General features: G+C 33.4%; 1 non-coding gene across 1 annotated transcript; it reads left to right on the top strand.

The window, feature by feature from the left end:
* The first annotated feature begins 2,350 nt into the window (after positions 1–2,350).
* On the top strand, positions 2,351–2,457 carry LOC114217671 (U6 spliceosomal RNA). Its single transcript, XR_003611012.1, has one exon. It is a non-coding gene; the product is annotated as a U6 spliceosomal RNA (small nuclear RNA).
* The last annotated feature ends 21,736 nt before the right edge of the window (positions 2,458–24,193 follow it).

The raw sequence follows: 24,193 nt of genomic DNA, 5'->3' as shown, positions 1-24,193 counted from the left end.
CATCCAGAATTGAATTAACACTTGGGAAAAAAAGTTATTAAAGGAGGTCACCAGATATCTACTGAGTAAGAAATGCCTGAATTCTCCATTAGTGATTGTGTGGTATCAATTTGATCACCCAAAATCATTTGAGAACTCTCCATGAGGCATTATTATGCTTGATTCTGAAGATTTAAAAATAAATGAGATGTTCACTGCCCTTGAGACTTCTTTCCTAGACATGGAAAGAAGGAATAAGGGGAAAAAGGAAGAACTTCATCATTTCTAATATGGTATGAGTTAGTAGATTTTTCTTTTTTTAAAGGACAAAATTCACATTATTGTCAAACTAATAATAGTTAGCCAACCATTTTATTTCACATATAAGAAAATTGATGCTCAGAGACTAATTTTTTCAAGTTTGTATAGCTTTCTATTTGTAGGTCCAGAATGAAAATCTCTGTCTTCTATAGATCTAAGAATCTCAAGCAAATGTATAATTATAGATTCTAGGAAAAGATATCTAGATATGGAAAAACTTGTCCCTTTTTCAGCTGCTTTAACTTTTGAGTCTGCAGTTAGTGTCTAAATGTGCTCTACTTTAACCCTCCATCCTTTTGCTTGATGTTGGTTAAATATACTATGACTAGATTCAACTCTGTTGTAAACAACTCTGATTTCTTCCTTCTTTATATTTTTTAATAGATTTATTTATTTATTTTAGAGAGAGGGACAGAGAGAGAGTGTGAGTGGGGGGAATGACAGAGGGAGAGAATCTCTAGCAGAGTCCCTGCCGAGCGTGGAGCCTGACATGGAGCTCAATTCCAGGACCTTGAGATCATAACCTGAGCCAAAACCAAGAGTCGGACGCCCAACTGACTGAGCCACCCAGGCACCCCTTTATCTTTTATTAGAGGTTTTTTTTTTTTTTCAGTGCATATAAAGCAGTGCTTCTCAAACTTTATTGAGCATATGAATTACCTGGGGTTTGAGTAAAATAAAGATTCAAATTTAGTAGGTCTGGGAAGTGACCTGAAATTTTGTGATTTTGATAAATTCTTCAGTGATATTGATGCTTCTCATCTGAGCATCATTCTTTACTGAGTAGCAAGACTTTGAAAGAGCAAAATGATAGAGTTATTTCTTTACTTTAAAGTGGTCCTTCCTCTCCTTTGAGATTTGGAAGAGTCCACCTTGAGGGAGGCTGCCTCAAAGCAGTTAGGTGGATAATGAAGGCCTATGCATAACTGTAATAAAGAGCCTTACCTGTATATAGCACAAACTGAGAACACAATCAGTCATTGGACTTCCATGATTCCCTTTTTTCAGTGACTGTTAGGTTTTTGGCACACATCTAAAATTACACAGCCAAGAAAAAGAACATTTTCCAAACATCATTTCTGGTGTTCTGGATTGATTTTACATGAATAAACCTTAGGATTATGGCTTTGACTAATTATGCAGCAGCAGCTAGAATTTATTCAGTCAGTAAGCATTCATTAAGCTCAACTACATGGGATGCATTGGCCTTATTGCTGCATAAGCAAAAAGAAACAAACAGTGGTGTCACTATCTCCAGCACGCCACAATACAAAATACTCTGCTAATTCGACAATGACCTAGGAATTTTATTTTTATTTCCATATTTGGTAGCAAAATAATGTCACTTACATATTTTCTTTATTATTGTAATGGTAATATATGACTGAGGTAATGATGGTGGTATGAATATAAATCTTGCAACATGTCCTCCCCACTCCTCCAAAAAAAAAAAGAAAGAAAAATAAAACTATAAATATCCATGTTCTTAGGATAAATATAAGAGAACATCTTCAATTCAACTTTCCTGTAAGTGAAAAAATAAATAGCACATTCCACCAAGGTATTGGCCATGCTCCATCACATGTATTTATGGAGAATAAGAACAATTTGAGAAAGAGATCAACATTTTCAGAATACTCAGATGTAATTGTGAACAAAGATAAACAGCAAAACTGTTTCTACCAAGGTTACATGAAAGGATTAAATATGCAAGAGCTCAAAAAAAATATGCGAGAGCTCAAGGAGTTGTGTACCTATGAGCCCTTCCTGAGGAATCTATTAGAAGATTAATTTCATCCAACCAAGAGACAGTAGGGGCAATGACAACAAAAGGAGTGACAGTAGACATTTTATATACTTAATTCTAGATTGAAGACTAAAAGGAATATATGGATGAGGGTGGAATAAAATACATTATATGATGTATGTAATTTGTGTCTGACAATATACTGCAACAAAAAAATGAAAGGAAACAGGGGAAGAGAAAATTAGCATATGTTTATTGATGTTGGTACTAGCATTAGATACACCATTTAAGCATTCCATTATAGTGCTCACTTCAGCAGCACATACACTAAAATTGAAATGATACCGAGAAGATTAGCATGGCCCCTGTGCAAGGATGACATGCAAATTCGTGAAGTGTTCCATATTAAAAAAATAGTATACCATTATAAGTCAACAAAAAAGTTAGTAAAAGGTTAAATAAGAAAACAGGGTCATGTTTTCATACAAAGGTAACCAATAGAACAAAAGTACAAATCTGCCTAAGCATCAAGACAAATTTAGTGAATAAAAAAACAAAGAAACATGTTACCTAAATAAGTATCAAATGTAATGAAATGCATGTAATAGCTGTATCAAACTAATATAATAATTGAGACAAATATATCACACCAATAAATGTGAATAGATCTAATTCATCTATTAAAAACATTTTAATTTGCTTCACAAAGAAATGACTATATAGCTTATACCATCCACACTTAAATTTTTTTCCCAAAAAGCTAAAAATGAAAAAATGCACAAATGTATATCAAACAAATGGTAGCCATAACAAACTAAGAGTAGTTATATTGATATCAAAGTGGATACAAAGCTAAAACCATTAAACATGAAAATATGGACATGATCTATGGGCGTAAGCCAAAATTTATAATGAAAATATAAAAATTATAAATAATAGTTAAATAATGCAAGAACAATCTTTATAAAGTAAAACTTAAAAATGATGCAGGAAAACATAGAGAGAAAGTCACTAATAACTGGAGAACCAAAAACCTTTTATTAGAATAAATAAATTGACACTGAAATGTACATGGAAAAATAAACATGCAAAGATGGACATAAAACCAATTTTAAAAAAGAAAATCTTTGGAAAAGAATAAACCTAAAAGGGATTAAAGTACAGGCCCTTCATAATTAAAACAGCATGGTTTTGATGCATGAATAGACATGCTAACCAGGGAAATAGATGTCCCGAATTACACTAAAAAATATGAAAGTTTAGTATGAGATAAGGATAACATCTCATATCTTTCAGGGAAACAAAGGCTTTTTAAATAACATTATTGGAATAATTGGCTAGCCATTGACAAAGGATAAAATTAGATCCAAATCTCACACCATTATACAAGGATAAACATCAAAGAGTTCAAGGCTGTAAATATAAAAACGTAAAACCATACAATCCTTAGAAGAAAAAATAGGTGAATTCCTCCTTAGTCTGACTGTGTGGAAATGCTTTCTACTAATAAAAATGTAGATGCATAAAAGAAAAGATTGACGAATTTTACTTAATAGAAATAAAATCCATGCCAAAAATGCCATAAAAAATAAGATAAAATAGATACTAAGAGAATGAAAGAAAAAAAAAAGCTGCAAATTGGAAGGAAATATTTGCAGATAACATATCTGAAAAAGGCTTTTTTCCAGAATATATAAGGAATCTCAAAATCAATAGTAAGAAAACAAATGACCCAATTAAAAAAAAATCAAAAGCTTGAGGTACTTCATCAAATAGGATATACAGAAAGCAATTAGGCATATGAAACAAGTTCAATAATATTCTGAGCTATTAGGGAAACACAAATTAAAACCATAATGAGATATTATTCCACACCTATTAGAATGGTTAAAATGAAAAATGCTAATAATACCCAGTGTGGGTGAGGATGCAGAGCAAATGGGCCTTGCATAAACTGGTGGTGGGTATGCAAAATGGTACAGCTACTATGGACAATGTTGTGGCAGTTTTTTATATAGCTAAACTTATACTAATTGTATTTCTCAGAAATTCTACTCATATGTATTTGCTCTAGAAAAATGAAAACCTATCTTTACACAAATACCTGTGCACAGGCGTTTATAGCTGCTTTTTTCATAATCACCAAAACCTGTAAACAACACAGATGTTCTTCGGTAGGTGAATGGATCAATAAACCCTGGCATACCCATATAACACAATACTAATCAGAAATAAAAATGAATAAACTCAATGTACATAAATAATTTTGATAAATTTTAAATATATTACACCGAGTGATAGAAACTAGCTTTAGAGATGGGAGAGGTTGTGACTAAAGGGTTAGCACAAGGGAGATTTGGGACTTATTTGTATTATGTATGTATTATATGTATTATGTATGTATTATATGTATTATGATTAAAGGTTACACAAATCTATACATATATTAAAATCAAATAATGGTACATGAAAAATCTTAATTTTACTCTGTGTTAATATAAAAAAGTGGAAAAAATATTTGAAAAACTTGAAAAAAAATAAGATCTTCATAAAGTAAAGTGGAGTGAATTCCAAGGGATATACTGTTCAGTGAAAAAGGTGAAGTGTAAAAGAGCATCTTCAATATAGCACTCTTTATGGAAAAAGAGAATTTAAAAAATACACATATCATTTATTTGTGTAAGAAGAAACACAGGAAGGATAAACCAGAAGCTAAGAGATATTTTTCTTTCCATGGAATGAACAATGGGATGTACTGGAATGATACTTTTTGTACATTTTGGCCATTTGGAATAGTGTTACTATTTCATGTCCCCATAAAGTTCCTAACTAAAATCAACTAGGATGGTAAAAGTCTTAAATGGCATATATCATACTGTAGGTGTAGAAGAATATAGTACATCTGAGAAATATTACAATATGTTCTCTACTGCTTTAGTGAGCCCCTTTTTCCCCAATAACTTATAGGTGATGGCTTTCCTATCTGCAGAGGGGAAAACCTGTAATATTCTAAATACTGCCAGTAAGAGCCCTTATCTATACCAATCAAACAGCAATCTTAGAACTCTCCACTCAACCCTTTAAAGTTAATAAAGTGCCCTGAAAATTGCTGGGCTAAGTGGTTGACTACAAGAGGAGAGAATATCAAATACTATAGTTTATTTAGTCTAGTACAGATTTTATAGCCGCATTTCCCACAATGTATCAGATATCACGCTTTGTAAAGAAAGATATTATGTATCTTTTCGCTATAGACTGAAGCATTTACAAAAGGACATAAAAAGAAATAAAATTTGATGTGATGCCTTTAAGCTCAGAAAAAACCATAATTAAAAAAACCTCTGGTATTTCTAGGGGCGCCTGGGTGGCTCAGTCAGTTAAGCATCTGACTCTTGGTTTCAGCTCAGGCCATGATCCCTGGGTGGTCCTGGGGTTGAGCGCTGCGTGGGGCTCCCTGCTCAGCGCTGAGTCTGCTTGTCCCTCTCCGTCTGTCCCTCACCTTGCTCTCTCTCTCTCTCTCTCAAAGAAATAAAATCTTAAAAAAAAAAAAAAAAAACCCTGGCATGTCTTAGATATGACTATTAACAATATTAATTGGATTATTTATACCACTTTTCTATGGGAAGGTTATTTTTATTTTTCTATAATCAACTCTATGGATAAACCTTATTCTCTAGTTCTTGCTCATTTTTATCCCTGTTAAAAGATATCTAGTTAATAAAGCATAATATATTCTTCATTGCATCATCCAATGGAAATAAATGTTAAATTATGGAGATACTTTATTCAAACTTCCAAAGATTAGCCAAGAAATTATGTCAATAACAATATAAAATTTATTCCCCCTCATGCCCCTTTCTAAGTAATAAGCATTTCATTAAATTCTGAAGAAATTTCTCTGTCCTTACAATTAAAGACCTGGAAGATATAAAAAAAAATAACAAAAAACCTCCTCAGCTATTGTTCTATTAAATTCTAATAAAAAAAAGTCCAAGGCTCTGAGTTTTAAAAGCTCCTTAGAGAGAGAAAGCAGTAATTACAGAGTTGAGGCAAATATAAATCTGGCACTTAATAGCAAGAAGAATAAAAATCAAAATTAGAAGGATGTTTGACCCTCAGGACACGTTTAAGGGCTTTAGTCATTAATTTAAAAATAAATGCTAACAATGGGGGAAAAAAAGCAAATATTACCTAGCATAAAAAAGTTAGGAAAATTTTCAACTGAAGAAATTTTAAATTGGATTTTTAAGACATCAGATATTTGTGGGAGTTTTTTTCATTCATCTTTCATACCTAATCTGGAAATGTATATCCAACATAAATTACATTTATCAGAGGGCATCTTTGTGTGAACATTAATGGGTGTTGTCAACTCATTAGCTTCTCAGGAGCTCTGGACTCAGCAGGATCTTGGTCATAGCCTCACTTCTAGATTAGAATGCCTTAGGTTGTTCCAGACTTCTCAAGCACTGGCTGTCATGCAAAATTAATTCTAACACTTTTTAACCCAAATTTCATGTATGTCTGCAACCTTGAATGACATTATTAATTAGGGACAAGTCTTCTTTACCCCTAACATTTAACCCTGTGCTTTTTCTGGTTTGTTGATTTTCCTTCCATTCAATCACAGTGCAGTAATTTACTCCCATTTTAAAATCTAATTGTTACATTTCTGAAGTGAGATTTTTCTTTCTGGTCTTTTTCATGCCTGCTTTTAATACTGACCCTTTTTTGTTGCACAGTTAGTTAAAGTTCCTTTGCATTATATTTTTTCATTAATCTCAAAAATATTCTTTAGTTTATTTTAAAAATGCATTGAATACTTTGGTCTCTTCTGAACTCTCTTCAGTTTCAAGAGATTAATCAGTTTCAAGTAGAAGACACTACTTTGCTTGTCAATCATGCAGATTTGATTTATATATACAAATGTAGGATTCAGTTAATTACCATAATATTTTATCGAATGCTATCCAGTTTATTATGCTATAATTAGAGTTATATGGTAGCTAATCCTTCTCCTGTACTATTCAGAGTTCTCTTATTCTGTATGCTCTTTTAGGGACTCTAAATACTTTCTTTAATTCAAGCTACATTTTACACTAAAAGTCCCACCCAGCAGCTGATTTAAAGAGATTCAGGCAAAATAAATGAATGGCTTAAGTTACTGAAATTATAAGAATTTTTAAAATTGATAAAATCAGCTGTTTATTTAAGGGAGTGTGATCTCTACAGTGTGTATTTACTGCATGAGCTGCACAACGTCCAACACCTTCCACATTTTACTTGTAAATTGTGGATGATAATCAAAGATTTTCAGACTCATGTTAATGAGCACAGAAAAGTTCTACAGATATCAGGGAGATTCAATTTCATTATTTAATTCCTGATTACTAAACAGAAAGTATTTAATACATTTTAGTTTAGAAAGTGATTAATATGTTTATTTTAGCTTCACAAAGTATCAAAACCAAAGGGATTTCTGCTTAATTTTTAAAGAAACCAGGTCTTTTATTCTAATTCATATATAGCTCATTGAAATTTCATTTTATATTCCTTCATTTATTCATTCATTCAACAAACATGTAAGTAGTCTTAGGTATTAAATTCTTTGTTAAATCCACCTTGATATATTTCTGAACACTTTGCAAGAAAGAGCCATGGTTTTGCATTCAGAGTATCAAACTTACACATGATTAACACAAAACAGTATCCTGCATTTGAGCTTTAAGGATTCCAAGGAGTGGTAAGATATCATTAGTATGGTGAAGTTCTATTTGTTGTCAATTCCATTGAGTACCACAGGTTTGCAGGACCAGGTATATGAGACTGAGAATGAGGATAGTTTGGTTAATTCTGTGGAGGATGGAAGTTCCTATGAGTTCTGAGTATCTTTAGATATCTGCCATGTAGCTTGCCAACATTGCCCTCTGCTAGAATTCCTATTATACAGAGTATGAGAGAGGCGTATTAGTGTGACAAAACACATCTGGATATATTTATTTTATTAACAAAGATTCATTTTGTCAAAATACCTGTTCGACAATTCATTCAATGGACACTGCCCTCATGAAGTTAACAGTTTAGACATTTATGCCAGACCAAAACTTACTGTACATGGAAAAGACATCTCCTATTTTCATCTATTTAGCGTTCTTTTTCTTTCTGATAAAAAAAATCCATGTGATCAGGTGGTCTGTCTTTTTTCCTAGCTTGTCCACATAAGAGATGCACCCACAGTTCACCCCTGCTTAACCAGATCATTACACGTCTCAGGAATTGTAAACTCAGGAATTATTAACCCAGAAATGGGAACATAACCCAAATCTGGACGATCAGTTTCCTCTCCAGGAATGTAATGATATTATGGAGAAAAATGCGCTTTTAGCTATTTTTTGCAGTCACTAGGTATTAGGAAAATGTGAACCAAGAACTCTGGTTAAGCCACCTTTGACAACATGCGGGAAGAGACTGCATGAAAATCAAATTATCAGAGAGGAAAAATAAGCTAAGAGACAAAAGCAGGGTTCAGACCCATTGTTTATGACATTAAATCTAGCCATTTCTGAAGTTACAGAGTGTATGTAGACTTCCTGTTGTGTCAACCAATAAATTCCCAGATGAGATTAAACTAGTTTAGGTTAAACAAAATGTTGCACATATTTATCTAAGGTAATGTTTTCTGATTACAACATAAGTCATACTTGTAAAAAAAAATCAGACAGTGCAGTCTTGTATAACAAAAAAAATTGGGTCCTCAAAATAAGCAATGGTGTGTGTGTGTGTGTGTGTGTGTGTGTGTGTGTGTGTGTATAAGCATGTAAAAGAAAGGGTGGGTCATGGGGAAAGAAAGAGAGAGTTGGTATTCTGTAGCAATAAATTCACTCAGAATAGTTGAGATTTTAAATAAAATAATTATGGAATATTATTTATATATATAAAAGCATATTCTAGCATTGTTATATAACATATAGAATATAACATATATATGTATATATTAGATATATATATATCAATAAAATGTCTCCATGATTAAAGTCAAGAATACCAAAGATTTAATGAAAGAAGGGCTAAGTGTCTTATTTTGGATCTGAATTCTTTACTAATATAGATTCATAATGTTAATGCTGGATGTTGAAATTAAAATGGCTCCAAAATTACTGCTTTATTTTTGGAAACATACAGGGAAAATATGCATTTCCTCAAGAGAGCTGTTTATTTTATATTGAAAAAAAGATAAAAGGACTTTCATAAATGTTTGCTTAGAGGTCAATAATTTAAACTTACAACTTGACAGAAGGTAATGTGTTTACTAATCATAACACTGCAGGAATATTAATCAAATGTGAAGAAATAAAAAAATTTAGTGACGACCATATGGTACACTGAGAACAAGTTTTCCATCTGTTGGGGGGAGGGGAAAATTGCTTCTAAGAGAGACAACATAATTAAAAGTGAGAAGAATGTCCTACTACAAAAAGCAATCTCTGATAATAAAGAGCATCCAATGTAATTGCAGGAAAGAATTATAAAATAATGAAGGATAAATGTACTCTGTACAGATATGGAGAATAATACAGCATTTTAGTAAATATCACTTAGAAAGCAGATACGGAGAACCATTAAATAGAGTGAATAAATGTTAGCAATTGAGAAAAAAAAAAACACACACAATATTCTAGAAACAGCACAAAATACTAGAAAGAAAACTAAACCACCCAGATAAGGAATGACTGAAACTGCCATGTAATTATTTTTTAATCTTTGAAAAATTAATAAAAGAAATCTACCAGCTATATTTAATAGATAATTTTAAATGCAGGAAAATGTTGATCATTTTCAATATTTAATGTTGAATAAAAAGGCATTTGATATATATCACAAGACTGAGAAACTTGTTTCCTTTTCCGAGTACAATTTTATGTGGAGTGAAATATAATGAAGATAATGTTATATTTCTAAGTGTAAACATTGTATACTTTGTGTATCTGTTTTTCCAGATTAATATTGCTAATTCTCTAAAAATACCTTACAATCTGACTTTTATGTTATGTGAAGATTGCTATATGACTGTTGTGATAGAGAATCTACATAATAGAATGATAAACAGAGAGGTATGCTCTGGTCTGGTGGGTAGAGACCAGGGATGCTGGTAAATATCATACAATGCACAGAACAACTCCTTCTTTTTTTTAAAGATTTTATTTATTTATTTGAGAGAGAGAGAGAGTGAGAAAGAGAGCACACAAGCAGGGAGAGGGGCAGAGAGAGAGGGAGAAGCAGACTCCCTGCTGGGCAGGGACCCTCATGCAGGGCTTGATCCCAGGACCCTGAGATCATGACCTGAGCCGAAGACAGACATTTAACCAACTGAGCCACCCAGGCTCCCCCAGAACAGCCCCTTAAAATAAAAAACGGTGTGGTCCGAAATGCCAAGGTTTAGAAATGTTATTATAGATGAAGAAATAAACATTGAAAAATTATTTGCCTAAGGTCACTAACAAGTAATAGCAAACTAATAGTTTGTGGGAAAAGATTTGAATTGTGAATCTGAATTGTGGAAAAGTACTTTAAAATGTCTAAGGTGGGCGCCTGGGTGGCTCAGTCGGTTAAGCGACTGCCTTCGGCTCAGGTCATGATCCTGGAGTCCCAGGATCGAGTCTGCATCGGGCTCCCTGCTCGGCGGGGAGTCTGCTTCTCCCTCTGATCCTCCCCCATCTCATGCTCTCTCTCTCTCTCATTCTCTCTCTCAAATAAATAAATAAAATCTTAAAAAAAATAAAATGTCTAAGGTATTATTTATTCTTCTTTTTCCTTTGACCCCTTTCATTTCTCTTTGAAATTTTAGTTCAGTAAATAGTATTTTCAGTTATACCTAGAAAATTAATTCTCTCACTTCTCTTCTGAATTAGACCCCATAAATTATTTCCATTTTGGTAATAGCAAATATTTGAAGACTCTTCTCTACATGGCTTGATACAAGTACTGCTTAAGCATAGCATGTGTTTTTAATTACGTTTCATGTGGCAGTACTGTCATACTTTTCCTGATCTGAGAGTACATGATCTTTAGAAATAATTTAAATTAGGCATGTTATTATTTTTCTTACCTATATACTATTTTATTAATTTATATTTTGATACCTTCTATACTAGTATTGCTTTCTTGATTTAATATTCCAGTGTATATCACATTTCACATAATTTGTGTTCTTGGATTTTTTCTCCCACAGTAAACCAATAGTACATTAAGGACATGAGCCATCTGTCAAATCTTACATTTATTTCAAGTTTGTTAAATTCTGCAGACTTCCCTATATTTATTTTTCATTAGTAATTGTTCATTATGAAGAGTAAGTGCCAGTATGTAGAATCTGGATGAACCTCGATAGTTGGAGATTGATACTGAGTTCATGGGATTTGCCTCTGAACTGATTTTATCTGGAGGATTCAACACTGAGGGACAGACACAAATCGTTCTCCAATGTAATACGGTGTAAAATATTGAATGTACAATGAAGGGCCTCTGTCTACACTTGTCAGATATTTCTACAAAATACTGGGACTTTATAAAGAAATGTTTAAATTGATATAATTTGAAATGGCGTGTTTAGTCAGATAGTAAACCTGTGCTTTAGTGGAGGAAAAATACCACCCTTTGAAAGAGATGGGGCAGATTGCCTTCAGGATGCTGCCAGAAAGAACCATTCAATCGCATTAGGTAGAGATGAATATGAATTGCAGTATATCTTATGTTAAATTTCAAAAAATAGCCCTTATTTTTTGTTAGGATTGTGTGAATGATGAAAGTTTATTATATAATAAATTAAAATACATTTGTTTATGTATTTCTATCAAACATTTATTTACTTGAAAAATAGAGGGCAAACTGAGTACATTAATTTAATCCTCATAATACACTTACAATTGTTAGGAAGGTGCTTTTGTTCACTCATTATTTCACAAAATATATTTCAATGGTTACATAATACTCAATGTAATTCAATTATATTAATGTACTATGTTTATTTAAACTTTTCTTCGTTATTAGGTATTTACATTACTTCCAGTTATTTTCTCTTAAAGTTCTGTAAATATTTTTATTCAAAAGTGCTTTTTTTCCCCCTTTTTTAAATTTACAGTGGTTGCAATTCCTGGGTGAATATTTTTAAGCTAATATATATTTTCCTACCATGAGAATTTAATAAGTATTTGCCTTTGATTTATTAGCTTTTTTCCCATACATTTAGCTGTCATATTCATCTAAAAATCATTTTCATATTGAATATAAATTCAAAGTATGATATTTAATATATAATTAATATTCTCAGAAGAAGTATTAAATAAATAATTCTTCATCTACTGATCCAAATGAGACTTAAGTACAAAAGTCTAATAAATTCATACACCATTGTCATGCTATTTAATTAATATAGTTTTTTAAAATCAGGTTTTTATATCTTATAATACTCCTCTTTCCTTACTATCTTTATTTTTCAAACATTTCTTCATAATTCTTACACAGTTTTGTGTCAAATGACAGATGGTTATCATTATCAGGTTCTTCCATAAATAGAAATTGGGTTTTAATTGAGTTTGCATTAATCTATAATTAAGGGAAATGTTTATCTTTACAATGTTTTTCCCAGCTGAGAATATTTATTCAATAAATTATTCCTAATGCACCATGGTAAAGTTTTATATGATCCTTTACATAGGGCTTGCATTTCTTATAATTTTTAACTAGATAATATTATTATGAATTTACATTATGCTAGTCCCTGTTCTTAAATGCAACACATTTAATCATCACTATAGCTTCTTGGTGCCTATATTATTACTATCTCATTTTACTAGTGTGTAAACAGAGACACTGAGAGATTTTTGAAATCATCTAAGGTCATGGAACTATAATGTGATGGAGACACTATGATATATATATACATTTTTTAATTTTTTATTGTTATGTTAATCACCATACATTACATCATTAGTTTTGGATGTAATGTTCCATGATTCATTGTTTGTGCATAACACCCAGTGCTCCACGCAGAACGTGCCCTCTTTAATACCCATCACCAGGCTAACCCATCCCCCCACCCCCCTCCCCTCTAGAACCCTCAGTTTGTTTCTCAGAGTCCGTCGTCTCTCATGGTTCGTCTCCCCCTCCGATTTCCCCCCCTTCATTTTTCTCTTCCTGCTATCTTCTTTTTTTTTTTAACATATAGTGCATTATTTGTTTCAGACATACAGGTCTGTGATTCGTCAGTCTTACACAATTCACAGTGCTCACCATAGCACATACCCTCCCCAATGTCTATCACCCAGCCACCCCATCCCTCCCACCCCCCCACCACTCCAGCAACCCTCAGTTTGTTTCCTGAGATTAAGAATTCTTCATATCAGTGAGATCATAAGAAAAAAGATAGTAGGAAGGGAAAAATGAAGGGGGGGAATCGGAGGGGGAGACGAACCATGAGAGACTGTGGACTCTGAGAAACAAACTTAGGGTTCTAGAGGGGAGGGGGTTGGGGGGATGGGTTGGCCTGGTGATGGGTATTAAGGAGGGCACGTTCTGCATGGAGCACTGGGTGTTATATGCAAACAATGAATCATGGAACACTACATCCAAAACTAATGATGTAATGTTTGGTGATTAACATAACATAATAAAAATATTTTTAAAAAATTAAAAAATAAAGATACATTGTTCTAACACCCAGAACCTATGAATGTGACCTTGTTTGTAAATAAGATCTTTTTAGATATAATGGAGTTAAGATGAGTCCATACTAGCTTAGGGATCCTAATCCAATGGCTGGTGCCCTTAAGAGAAGAGAGAGCAGACACAGGGAAGAGAATGCCACATGAAGACGTAGAAACACAACACAGAGGGAAGACAGCCATGTGAAGACAGAGATAGGGAGATTGGAATTGGCCGAAAGCCAAGGAACCCCTAAGGCTATCAGAGCTGCAGAAGGCAAGAAAAGATCCTCCCCCAGGAGATTTCAAAGGAAGCACAGCCTACTCAACCCTTTGTTTTGAACTTCCATCCTCCAGGACCTTGATATAATACACCTCCCTTGTTTTAAGCCACCTAGTTTGTGATTTTTTGTTATAACAGCCCTAGGAAATCCATAACAGCCATGTAATTCTCATATTAGTACTAATAATTTCATTTGATATTAGTATATTTAGACAACTCTTTTCTGTGAAACAAGTGAAATTTATTCCCTAACGTTTAATATATGTGTCTGAGTGTATTAAGTAATACTTCAACTGTAAATTTTTTTAAAGATTTTATTTATTTATTTGACAGAGAGAGAGACAGTGAGAGAGGGAACACAAACAGGGGGGAGTGGGAGAGGGAGAAGCAGGTTTCCCGCCAAGCAGGGACCCTGATGCAGGGCTCTATACCAGGACCCTGGGACCATGACCTGAGCCGAAGGCAGTTGCTTAACCAACTGAGCCACCCAGGCGCCCCTCAACTGTAAATTTTGATCATACAATGATATTATACTTCCTTGGTCTTCACTATAAGAAGACTCACCTAGGGTTGCACAGGTTGCTCATTTGCTTTATTATTATTATTATTTATTTATTTTTACTTTTAGAACTTGTTAAGAGAGAAGAGTCATATTACTAGACCATCTAAATTCTGATAATAGGGGCACCTGGGTGGCTCAGTTGGTTAGCGGCTGCCTTCGGCTCAGGTCATGATCCCAGCATCCTGGGATCAAGCCCCACATCAGGCTCCCCGCTCCGCAGGAAGCCTGCTTCTCCCTCTCTCTCTCCCCCTGCTTGTGTTCCTTCTCTCACTGGCTCTCTCTCTGTGTCAAATAAATAAATAAAATCTTTAATAAATAAATAAATAAATAAATAAATAAATAAATAAATAAATTCTGATAATATTTTAAATTTGATATTTATTGCAATGATAATAAATTTTTCCTCTTTATATTAGATATGTTTATGTCTATAATATCAACATATTTTTATTGGCTGTTATGCATAATTTTTTTAAAGATTTTATTTATTTATTTGAGAGAGAGAATGAGATAAAGAGAGAGAGCATGAGAGGGGGTAGGGTCAGAGGGAGAAGCAGACTCCCCGCTGAGCAGGGAGCCCGACGCGGGACTCGATCCCGGGACTCCAAGATCATGACCTGAGCCGAAGGCAGACGCTTAACTGACTGAGCCACCCAGGTGCCCTGTTACGCATAATTTTATTTACTAGATCTTATATATGTTTTCTACAACTCTATCCAATAATTGCCTTTTTTAAAAAAATAAACTTTACTGTTCAGAACTATTTTAGGGTTATAATAAATTGAGTAGATAGTAGACAGTTACCATGTATACCCTAAACTCATTTGTCCTATTAACATATTAGTATAGTGCATTTGTTAAAATTAATGAACTGATATTGATAATTATTAAAGTCCATATTTGATTCAGATTTCCTTGGTTTTGACCTAACATCATTTTTTGTTCTAAAATTTCATCTAAGTTACCAGATTGCATTTCGTTGTGTCTTTTTAAGCTCATCTGGGCTGTGGCAATTTCTCAGCTTCCTTATTTTTGACAACTATGACAATTTTGAGGAGTCAGGGTACTTTGTGGAATGCCCCTTTTATGTGCTTTGTCCATTTTTCTCCTGATGAGACTGAGGGTATGAGTTTTTGGAAGATAGATCAAAGAGATAAGGTTCCATTCTCATTGCATTATATATCAAGGGTTCATGTTATCTACATGACTCGTCACTGTTAATGAGAACCTTGATCATCTGATATCTTGATCATCAAATGAAATTTGTCAGATTTTTACACGGTTAGTTTACTCTGTTTTCCTGCCCTTCCATCCCTTACATTTTGGAAGGAAGGCAAAATATGCAGAATGGTTCACTGTGATGTAAAGTTCCACGTGTTTTGAGAAATACCCAGTGTCATATACCCATCATTAAAGTGTCAAACAGAATAATTTCACCACACTAAATAATTATTTGTGCTTTACCAGTTGAACTCACCAGTCCTCCCCCTGAGCCATTGGCAATCACTGACCTTTGTATCAGTTTTATAATATAATTTTGCATATTGAAGAATGTCATGTAACTGAAATCATACAGTATGTAGGCTCTTTGAAGTAGCTTATTTTGCTTAGCAATATACATTTAGGATTTATCCATATCTTCTTATGGATTGATAACATTTCATTTTATCATTGAATAATGTTCCTTCACCTGTTACATTCTGATGTCCACTAGCAATAAATAAGAGTTCCTGTTGCTCCACATCCTTACCAGAAATTTATATTGTCAGATTTTTGGATTTTAGCCATTCTAACAGGTGTGTAGTGACATCTCGTTATTGTATTAATTTGCAATTCCCTAATCACAAATGATATTAAATGTTTTTTCCTATGTGTATTTGTCATCTGTATATCGTATTTGGCAAGGTGTCCATTCAGATCTTTTGCCTACTTTTTAATGGGGTTCTTTACTTATTTTTGAGTTTAAGATTTTTTGTACATTTTGAATGCAAGATCATGGTCAGATACATCTTCTCCCAGTCTGTGGCTTGTCTTTTCATGCTTTTAATAGTGTCTTTTGCAGAGCAGAAGTTTTCTTTTTCTTTTCTTTTTTTTATACATTTTATTTATTTTTCAGAGAGAGAGTACAAGTAGGGGAGAGTGGTAGGCAGAGGAAGAAGCGGGCTCCCCGCTGAGCAAGTAGCCTGATGTGGGACTTGATCCCAGGACCCTGGAATCATGACCTGAGCCAAAGGCAGATGCTTAACCATCTGAGCCACCCAGGAGTCCCTTGCAGAGCCGTTATCAATGTTTTCTTTCAAGAATCATGTTTTTGGTGTTAGATCTTAAAACCTTTTACCCAAACCAGGTCATATAAATTTTCTATTCTATTATCTTCTTGAAATGTTGTTCTCTGTTTTTCATTTGGGTGTATGGTCCAGTGTTAGTTAATTTTTGTGAAGAGTATAAGGTCTGTATCTAGATTTGTTTGTTTGTCTCATGTAGATGTCCAATTGTTCCAGCACCATTTGTTGAAAAGACTGTCCTTTGTCCCTTGATCTGCCTTTGTTTCTTTGTCAAAAAAAAAAAAAGTTGACTGTATTTTGTGGGTCTATCTTTGAGCTCTCTATTCTGTTTTATTGATTTATATGTTTATTCTTTCATCAATATCATGCTGTCTTGATTGCTGTAGCTTTGTAATATTAAATATTGAAATTGGGTAATGAGTTCCCCAACTTCGTTGTTCTTTGTCAGCAAGGTATTGGTTTTCTTGTCTTTGCATATAAAGTTTAAGAATTTATTGGTATCTAAAAAATAACTTCTTGAGATTTTGATTATAATTTAGATAAATATATAGATTAATTTTGAAAGAATTAACATCTTTACAATATTGAATTTTCCAGTCCATGAAAACTAAACATCTCTCAATTTATTTAAAATGCTTTTATTTTATTCTTCAGGATTTTACTATTTTCTGCATATAGATCTTGCACATATTTCACTACATTTATATTTAAGAATTTCATTTTTTGTGATATGTAAATTGCAGTTTTAAAATTCAGATTGAAATTGCTGATTCCTCACATATGGGAAAGCAATCAACTTTTGGATATTAAACTTGTATTCTGTGACCTTGATATATTTGTTAATTAGTTGCAGAAAAATTTTCTACGTTCTTTGGAATTTTCTATATAGATAATTTTATCATCTTTGAACAAAGACAGTTTTATCTCTATCTTTCCAATCTTATATCTTCTACTCCTTCTTAGTGCACTAGCTGGGACTTCCAATGTGATGTTGAATTGGAGTGGCGAGAGGGGTGATCCTTGCCTTGTTTCTAATCTTAAGTAGATCATGTGTTTTGATATGATCATGTGGTTTTTTTTTCTTTAGCCTGTTGATGTGGTGGTTTACATTAATTGGATTTCAAATATACAAGTAACCTGCATACTTGAAATGATTCCTACTTGGTATGGCAAATAATTCTGTTTATATATTGTCAGATTGGATTTGCTAAAGTTTTGTTGAGCATTTTTGCTTCTATGTTTATGACATATTGGTTTTTTCCTTTTCCCTTTTTTGTAATGGTTTCATACAGTTTTGCTTAGGGTGATGCTGGTCTCATAGAAGTAATTACGAAGCATTTCTTCTGCTTCTGTTTCTTAGAAGTGATTGTAGAGAAGGGTACCGTTTCTTTTTAAGTGGTAGAATTCTCCAGTAGAACCATCTGGGCCTGATGCTTTTTATATTTTTCTAGAGGGTTATTTTTCTAGAAGGTCTTCAATATATCCTGTCCAATTCAAATTGTTTACTTACTTATTGCATAATTTTTGGTAGTTTGTGCCTTTCCATAACTTGGTCCATATTATGTCAGTTACCAAATTTGTGAGCATAGAATTGTCCATAGTATTCCTTTTTTTTTTTTACCATTTTTATTGGTATACTTAAGTCATTTCTATTTAAAATGATTGTTGATATTGTTGGATTATATCTATCATTTATAATATTTTATTTATTGCGCTTGTTCTTATATTTTCTCTTTCTCTATTTTCCTGTCTTTTCTGATTAATTAAGGGTTTTATAGAATTCCATTTTTTTCAGCTCCTAGCATATTGATTATGCTTTTAAAAAATTAGTGCCTTACAGTTTGCAATAAACATTTATGATTAATTTAAAGTCACCCTCAAATAACACTGTAATGTTTCATATGTACCTATAAAAGTATCCCAGTTTTTTTCCTTATCATCTCTGATAATATTGCTGTCATCTATTTCACCTATTTAACAGTGTTACTATAATTACTTTTAAAATATTTAATTTTAGATCAATTAAGAACACAAAAAATATTTATCTTCATTTATTCTTTCCTTGACACTCTTCCTATAAATATGTAGATTCAGGTTTCTGAGCTATATAATTTTCTTTTTTACTAAAAAACTTCTTTTAACAATCCTTGCAAGGTAGACTTCCTAGCACTGCATTCCTTCAGTTTTTGTTTGTCTAAGAAATTCTTTATTTCTCCTTCATTTTTGAAGAATAATTGTGCTGGATATCAAATTTTAGGTTGATAACATTTTTCTCTTTCAGTGTATTTCACTCTCTTTTGCTTGCATAGTAAACTGACAAGAAGTCCGATGTAATCGTTATACTTGTTATATAATAATGCAGTTATTATACATCACAGTTACATCTCTGCCCCCTGCCCTCCACATTCTTTCAAGATTTTGCTGTGTCTTTGTTTTCTGCCTTAGGAATATGATATGCCTACATGTCAATTTTTTTGCTATTTATCATTCTGTTGTTTTCTTAGCTTCATGAATCAGTGGTTTGGAGCCTATCATTAATTGTGGAAAATTCTTAAGCATTATTACTTCAAATATTTCTTCTGCTCCATTCTCTTTTTTCTTCTGATATCCCCATCACTATGTATGTTACATCTCTTGTCATGTCCCACAGTTCTTAGGTATTTGGTTCTGGTTTCTTTCTTTCTTTTTTTCCCTTTGCATTTCAGTTTTTGAAGTTTTTATGGACATATCTCCCACATCACTTATTTTTATCTCAGTCATGTCCAGTTTACTGATAAGCCCATCAAAGTCATTCATTTTTCTAAGTGTTTTTTAATTTTTTAATTTTTTTTATTATTAACATATAATGTATTATTTGTTTCAGGCATAGGGGCCTGTGATTCATCAGTCTTACATAACACACAGCACTCACCACAACACATACCCTCCCTGATGTCCATCACCGAGCCACCCCATTCTAACTGGTTTTTATTTGTATCATTTCCATTTGATATTTTTCTTAGAGTTTTTAACTCTGTTTTGTTTTTTTTACCTGTCTAGTGTCTTGTCTCCTTTGCCACTACAGCCCTAACATATTAGTTGTAATTATTTAAAATTCCCTTTGTGGGGGTGCCTGGCTGATTCAGTTGGTTGAACATCTGACTCATGGTTTCAGCCCAGGTCATGATGTCAGGGTTTTTAGATCAAGCCCCACGTCAGTCTCCACACTCAGCAGGGAGTCTGCTGGAGATTCTCTCTCTCCTTCTTCCTCGGCCCCTCTTCCTGTGTACAACCTCTCTCTCTCAAATAAATAAATAAATTTAAAAAATTCCCTGTGTGATAATTCCATACCATTATGATTCTAATGCTTGCTTTATCTCTTCAGACTTTAATTTTTCTTGCTTTATGATTTATCTTCCAATCTTTTCATTGAAAACCAGACATGATATGTCAGGTAATAGAAATTGAGGTAACTAAACCTTTAGTGGAAGAGTTTATGTTAATTTGCCTAGGAGCTGGATAATGTTTAATGTTTTTTGTAGCTGTAGGGATCAGAAACTTCAAATAGTGTCATTTTGTTTCCCCTGTTGTGTTTGGATTTCACTAAGAACCCCCCCGCAACTTAAATACTCTGTGTGACTTATGGCTTTTCAGCTGTGATTTTCTGTTATTTTACTGGAAACAAGTTGATGTGGTAATAAGGTATACAGGAGGATAAGCCTATACTTGTAATGATAAAACTATAGTCTCTTGATGTGCCTGTTGCTGGCATGAGTTTGACAAGTGTTTCTTGGTTTCTTTTCCTCCTCTTAGGTAAGACAGGAAGGCCAGAGTGACTGAAGTTATAAAAATACTCTTCCTCTTAGGTGTAAGAAAGTTGTGTTCTTTTGCCCTGGAGAGTAAGTCTTTTCTATGGAAAATACCTTGGTTTTATTTTAAAGTGGTGATTTTTCCTTCCCCTTGCCAGAGCAATCAGGGGACTTTTCTCTGATCTTCAACATGAGAACATTATAGTATTCCTAGAAGTGAAACCCATGAAAGTATGGGGCCCTCCTAAGACTGGGCCCCCAGAAGTTTTTCACTCTCATACTAGTTCACATTCGGCCACCAGCAGTTTGTCAAACTTAGCATTTGAATGTTCCTACCAGTTTATGGCTCCAGTGGCTTCTGTTCCATGGAAGCTTATTTCATTTGTGATTCTCTGAAGCTTCTCTCTCTAGATTTGGGGATGGAAGTTTGCTGTGTGACTTCATTTATCTGATCTATACAAGAAAGGTGTTGGCAAGAGTAATGGACAGGAGTGATGCTTTCAAAGTTTTTACATATCAAAGCTAAAACTCACCTCCCTATAATTGCCTTTTAGGTATTTTGTTTTATACTCTTGACAGGTTTGTTTGTTTTTTTCAGAGAAATCTACATTTTTATTTCATGAAAAGTTTTTCTCTCTTGTATAATATTAAATTTATTTTAGTTTGGATTCTACCAGAGGCTGAGTCCGAGAAAGCATTTGTGTGCAAATAGTTTATTTGGAAGATGACTTCAGAAACCTTGGTAATGGAGAAGAAAATTGTGAGAGGAAAGAGAGAAAAAAACAATAAAACATGCAGCCATGACTAGGTTAATCACAGTGGATAATTGGGATTCAACCCCACCGTAAGAAACTGTACCATATACTTCTGAGTTTTCCTACCAAGAGGTAGACTATTTATCCACCAATTAAGATCCCTTATTGGCTTATGATTGCTCCTAGGGCTTTAAGACCTCTGCTCTTTGACCTGTTCCATCCATTAGTGAAAATATGAAAATATTTCAACAGCTATAGAACATATTCAGGCAGAAAGGCAACATTATTATAACGTTTGTTTGAAATCATAGGCAGGTATAAAATCAATGCTAGTATTCAGTTACAGACATTTTCACTATCATTTCAAAATTGTCCCTTTATAACTTAGAGTACACTCTTAATGTGGAATTAAGGGGATCTGAGTATTAAAAAGGTTTGACTGTAAATAACACATTTTTTGCCTCACCTAATCTCACCACACTGCTCTGTCATAGTAATACTCAATTTAAAAATAGTGTTTTGAGTATTTACTAAAGCATTCAGGTAAGTTCCAGGAATGCTCAATTTATAGATTTTTTTTCTTTTATTATTTGAAGTTTCCATTTTGCCACTCACCCTCCAACAGCATGCCTTTGGCAGAAAATTAATAATCAAAGTATGTCAGAAATCAAATATCAAAATATAATTAATATGTGAGATTGGCACTCATTTTCATTCTTTCATTTATTAAGCAGATGTTATTAATAAGCACTTATATATAAAACAGATACTATTCTTTAAAATGAGGAAAGAAAATTGAACAATAAAAATAATAGCCATTATGAAGCTTATGTTCTGGGTTTGCTACATTTGCCCTTTTAGTATTCTGAAACTTCATCATAATTATTTTAGATATCATTCTTTGTTCATCATTCTAGACTTTTTTTTGTGGACTTGGCTCTTTCTTCAACAAAGAGAGATTTCTGTGTATTTTTCTTATGTAAATACATCTATTCTCATTTCAACTTTTTCATATATTTTCTCTTTTATATCCTGTGTTCTAGGAGAATGTTAAGCTACATCATCCTATTTACTATTTTAACTTTTCAGATCCAAGAAAACACCTATAACTCTTTTTCCTGCTTTCCTTAAAAATGTAGTGAAGTTTGCACAACATTATAACTGAATGGAGCACTGGGTGTTACACGCAAACAATGAATCATGGAACACTAAAAAAAAAAAAAAAAAGAAAGAAAGAAATGTATTTATAAGGCACCTGGGTGCCTTAGTCAGTTGAGCATCTGACTCTTGGTTTCAGCTCAGGTCATGATCTCAGGGTCATGAGATCGAGCGTGCCAGTGGGCTCTGTGCTCAGTGTGGAATCTGCTTGGGATTCTCTCTCTCCCTCTTCTTCTGCCTCTCCCCCTGCTTGTGCAAGCTTTCTCTCTCAAATAAATTAAAAAAAAAAAAAAACTTTTAAAAAATCTATTTAATGCCACTGAATTGCACTTATTAGAGGTTAAAATAATAAATTTTACCTTATGAATATTTTACTACAATAAAAAATGAAAAAAAGTTGTCCGCATGCACACATCATTCTACAACTTGCATAGCCTTCCAGAGCTATATCTTGTATTTGCTATGAATAGGTAGATAAAGGGATGAAAGTTGTATCTTTATTTTGTTATGCCATATTATGAGTGCAGTATAATTCAATCAGTCATTATCTGTTGATAGATATTCCGACCACTTCAGTATTTGCAAACACAAGAAGAAAATTTATAGCCTTTATTTCTGTGGTTTACATTCCTTAGAGTAGGTAAATGAGATATTGTCTCATTCAGCAATATAAGCCATTAAGTCACACTTGCATATTTTATACAGACTTAGAGCAGGTATATTAGGTCAAAATATTAGAGCTCTCAATTAAGTGTTATCTAAGTTAACAGTAAAATCAGTAAGGATGGGGTTAAGTCAGTAGAATAGGCTATTGGGGCGCCTGGGTGGCTCAGTCGTTAAGCGTCTGCCTTCGGCTCAGGTCATGATCCCGGGGTCCTGGGATCGAGCCCCCATCGGGCTCCCTGCTCAGCGGGAAGCCTGCTTCTCCCTCTCCCACTCCCCTTGCTTGTGTTCCCTCTCTCGCTGTGTCTGTCTCTGTCAAATAAATGAATAAAATCTTTAAAAAAAATAGAATAGGCTATTATGTTTGAATTTGCAGAAGTAATTTAACATACTTGTAATTATGGCTATAAAATCTAGAATGAACTGAGGCTTATGAAAACTAAGAACAGTAGCTAAGGTCTTTTTATTTTATTTTTATTTTTTTAAAGATTTTATTTCTTTATTTATTTGAGAGAGCGAGAGAGAGCAGGGTCAGAGGGAGAAGCAGACTCCTTGCTGAGCAGCAGGGAGCCCAATGAGGGATTCGATCCGAGAACCTTGGGATCATGACCTGAGCTGCAGGCAGACCTTAACCAACTAAGCCACCCAGGTGCCCAGGTCTTTTTAAATGGAACAGGATGCCTTACTAAGTGGTGAGTTCCTTATCCTCGGAAGTATTCAATCAAAGTTTAACTGGACGTGTGTCAGAAGTATTTTAGAAGGATTGTTAACATTATTTTAGAGACTGAAATAACTGTCTCATTCATTCCTAACATTTTTAAGTATAATAATATAAAATTGGGAACACCTGTTAGTCATTAATTATTGTATTAGATTTATACTCCTGTAGTTAGACAATGACACTTTTTTAAACATATGACTATTTTTTGAGAGAGAGAGAAAGAGAGAGAGAG

The sequence above is a fragment of the Eumetopias jubatus genome, unplaced genomic scaffold (genome assembly GCF_037043125.1).
Source record: "Eumetopias jubatus isolate StellerSeaLion01/CBP00866 unplaced genomic scaffold, mEumJub1_p1.0 scaffold_5, whole genome shotgun sequence".
Classification (NCBI taxonomy): Eukaryota; Metazoa; Chordata; class Mammalia; order Carnivora; family Otariidae; genus Eumetopias; species Eumetopias jubatus.
The sequence above is the reverse complement of the archived record's forward strand: the minus strand, read 5'-3'. Positions and strand labels throughout refer to the sequence as shown.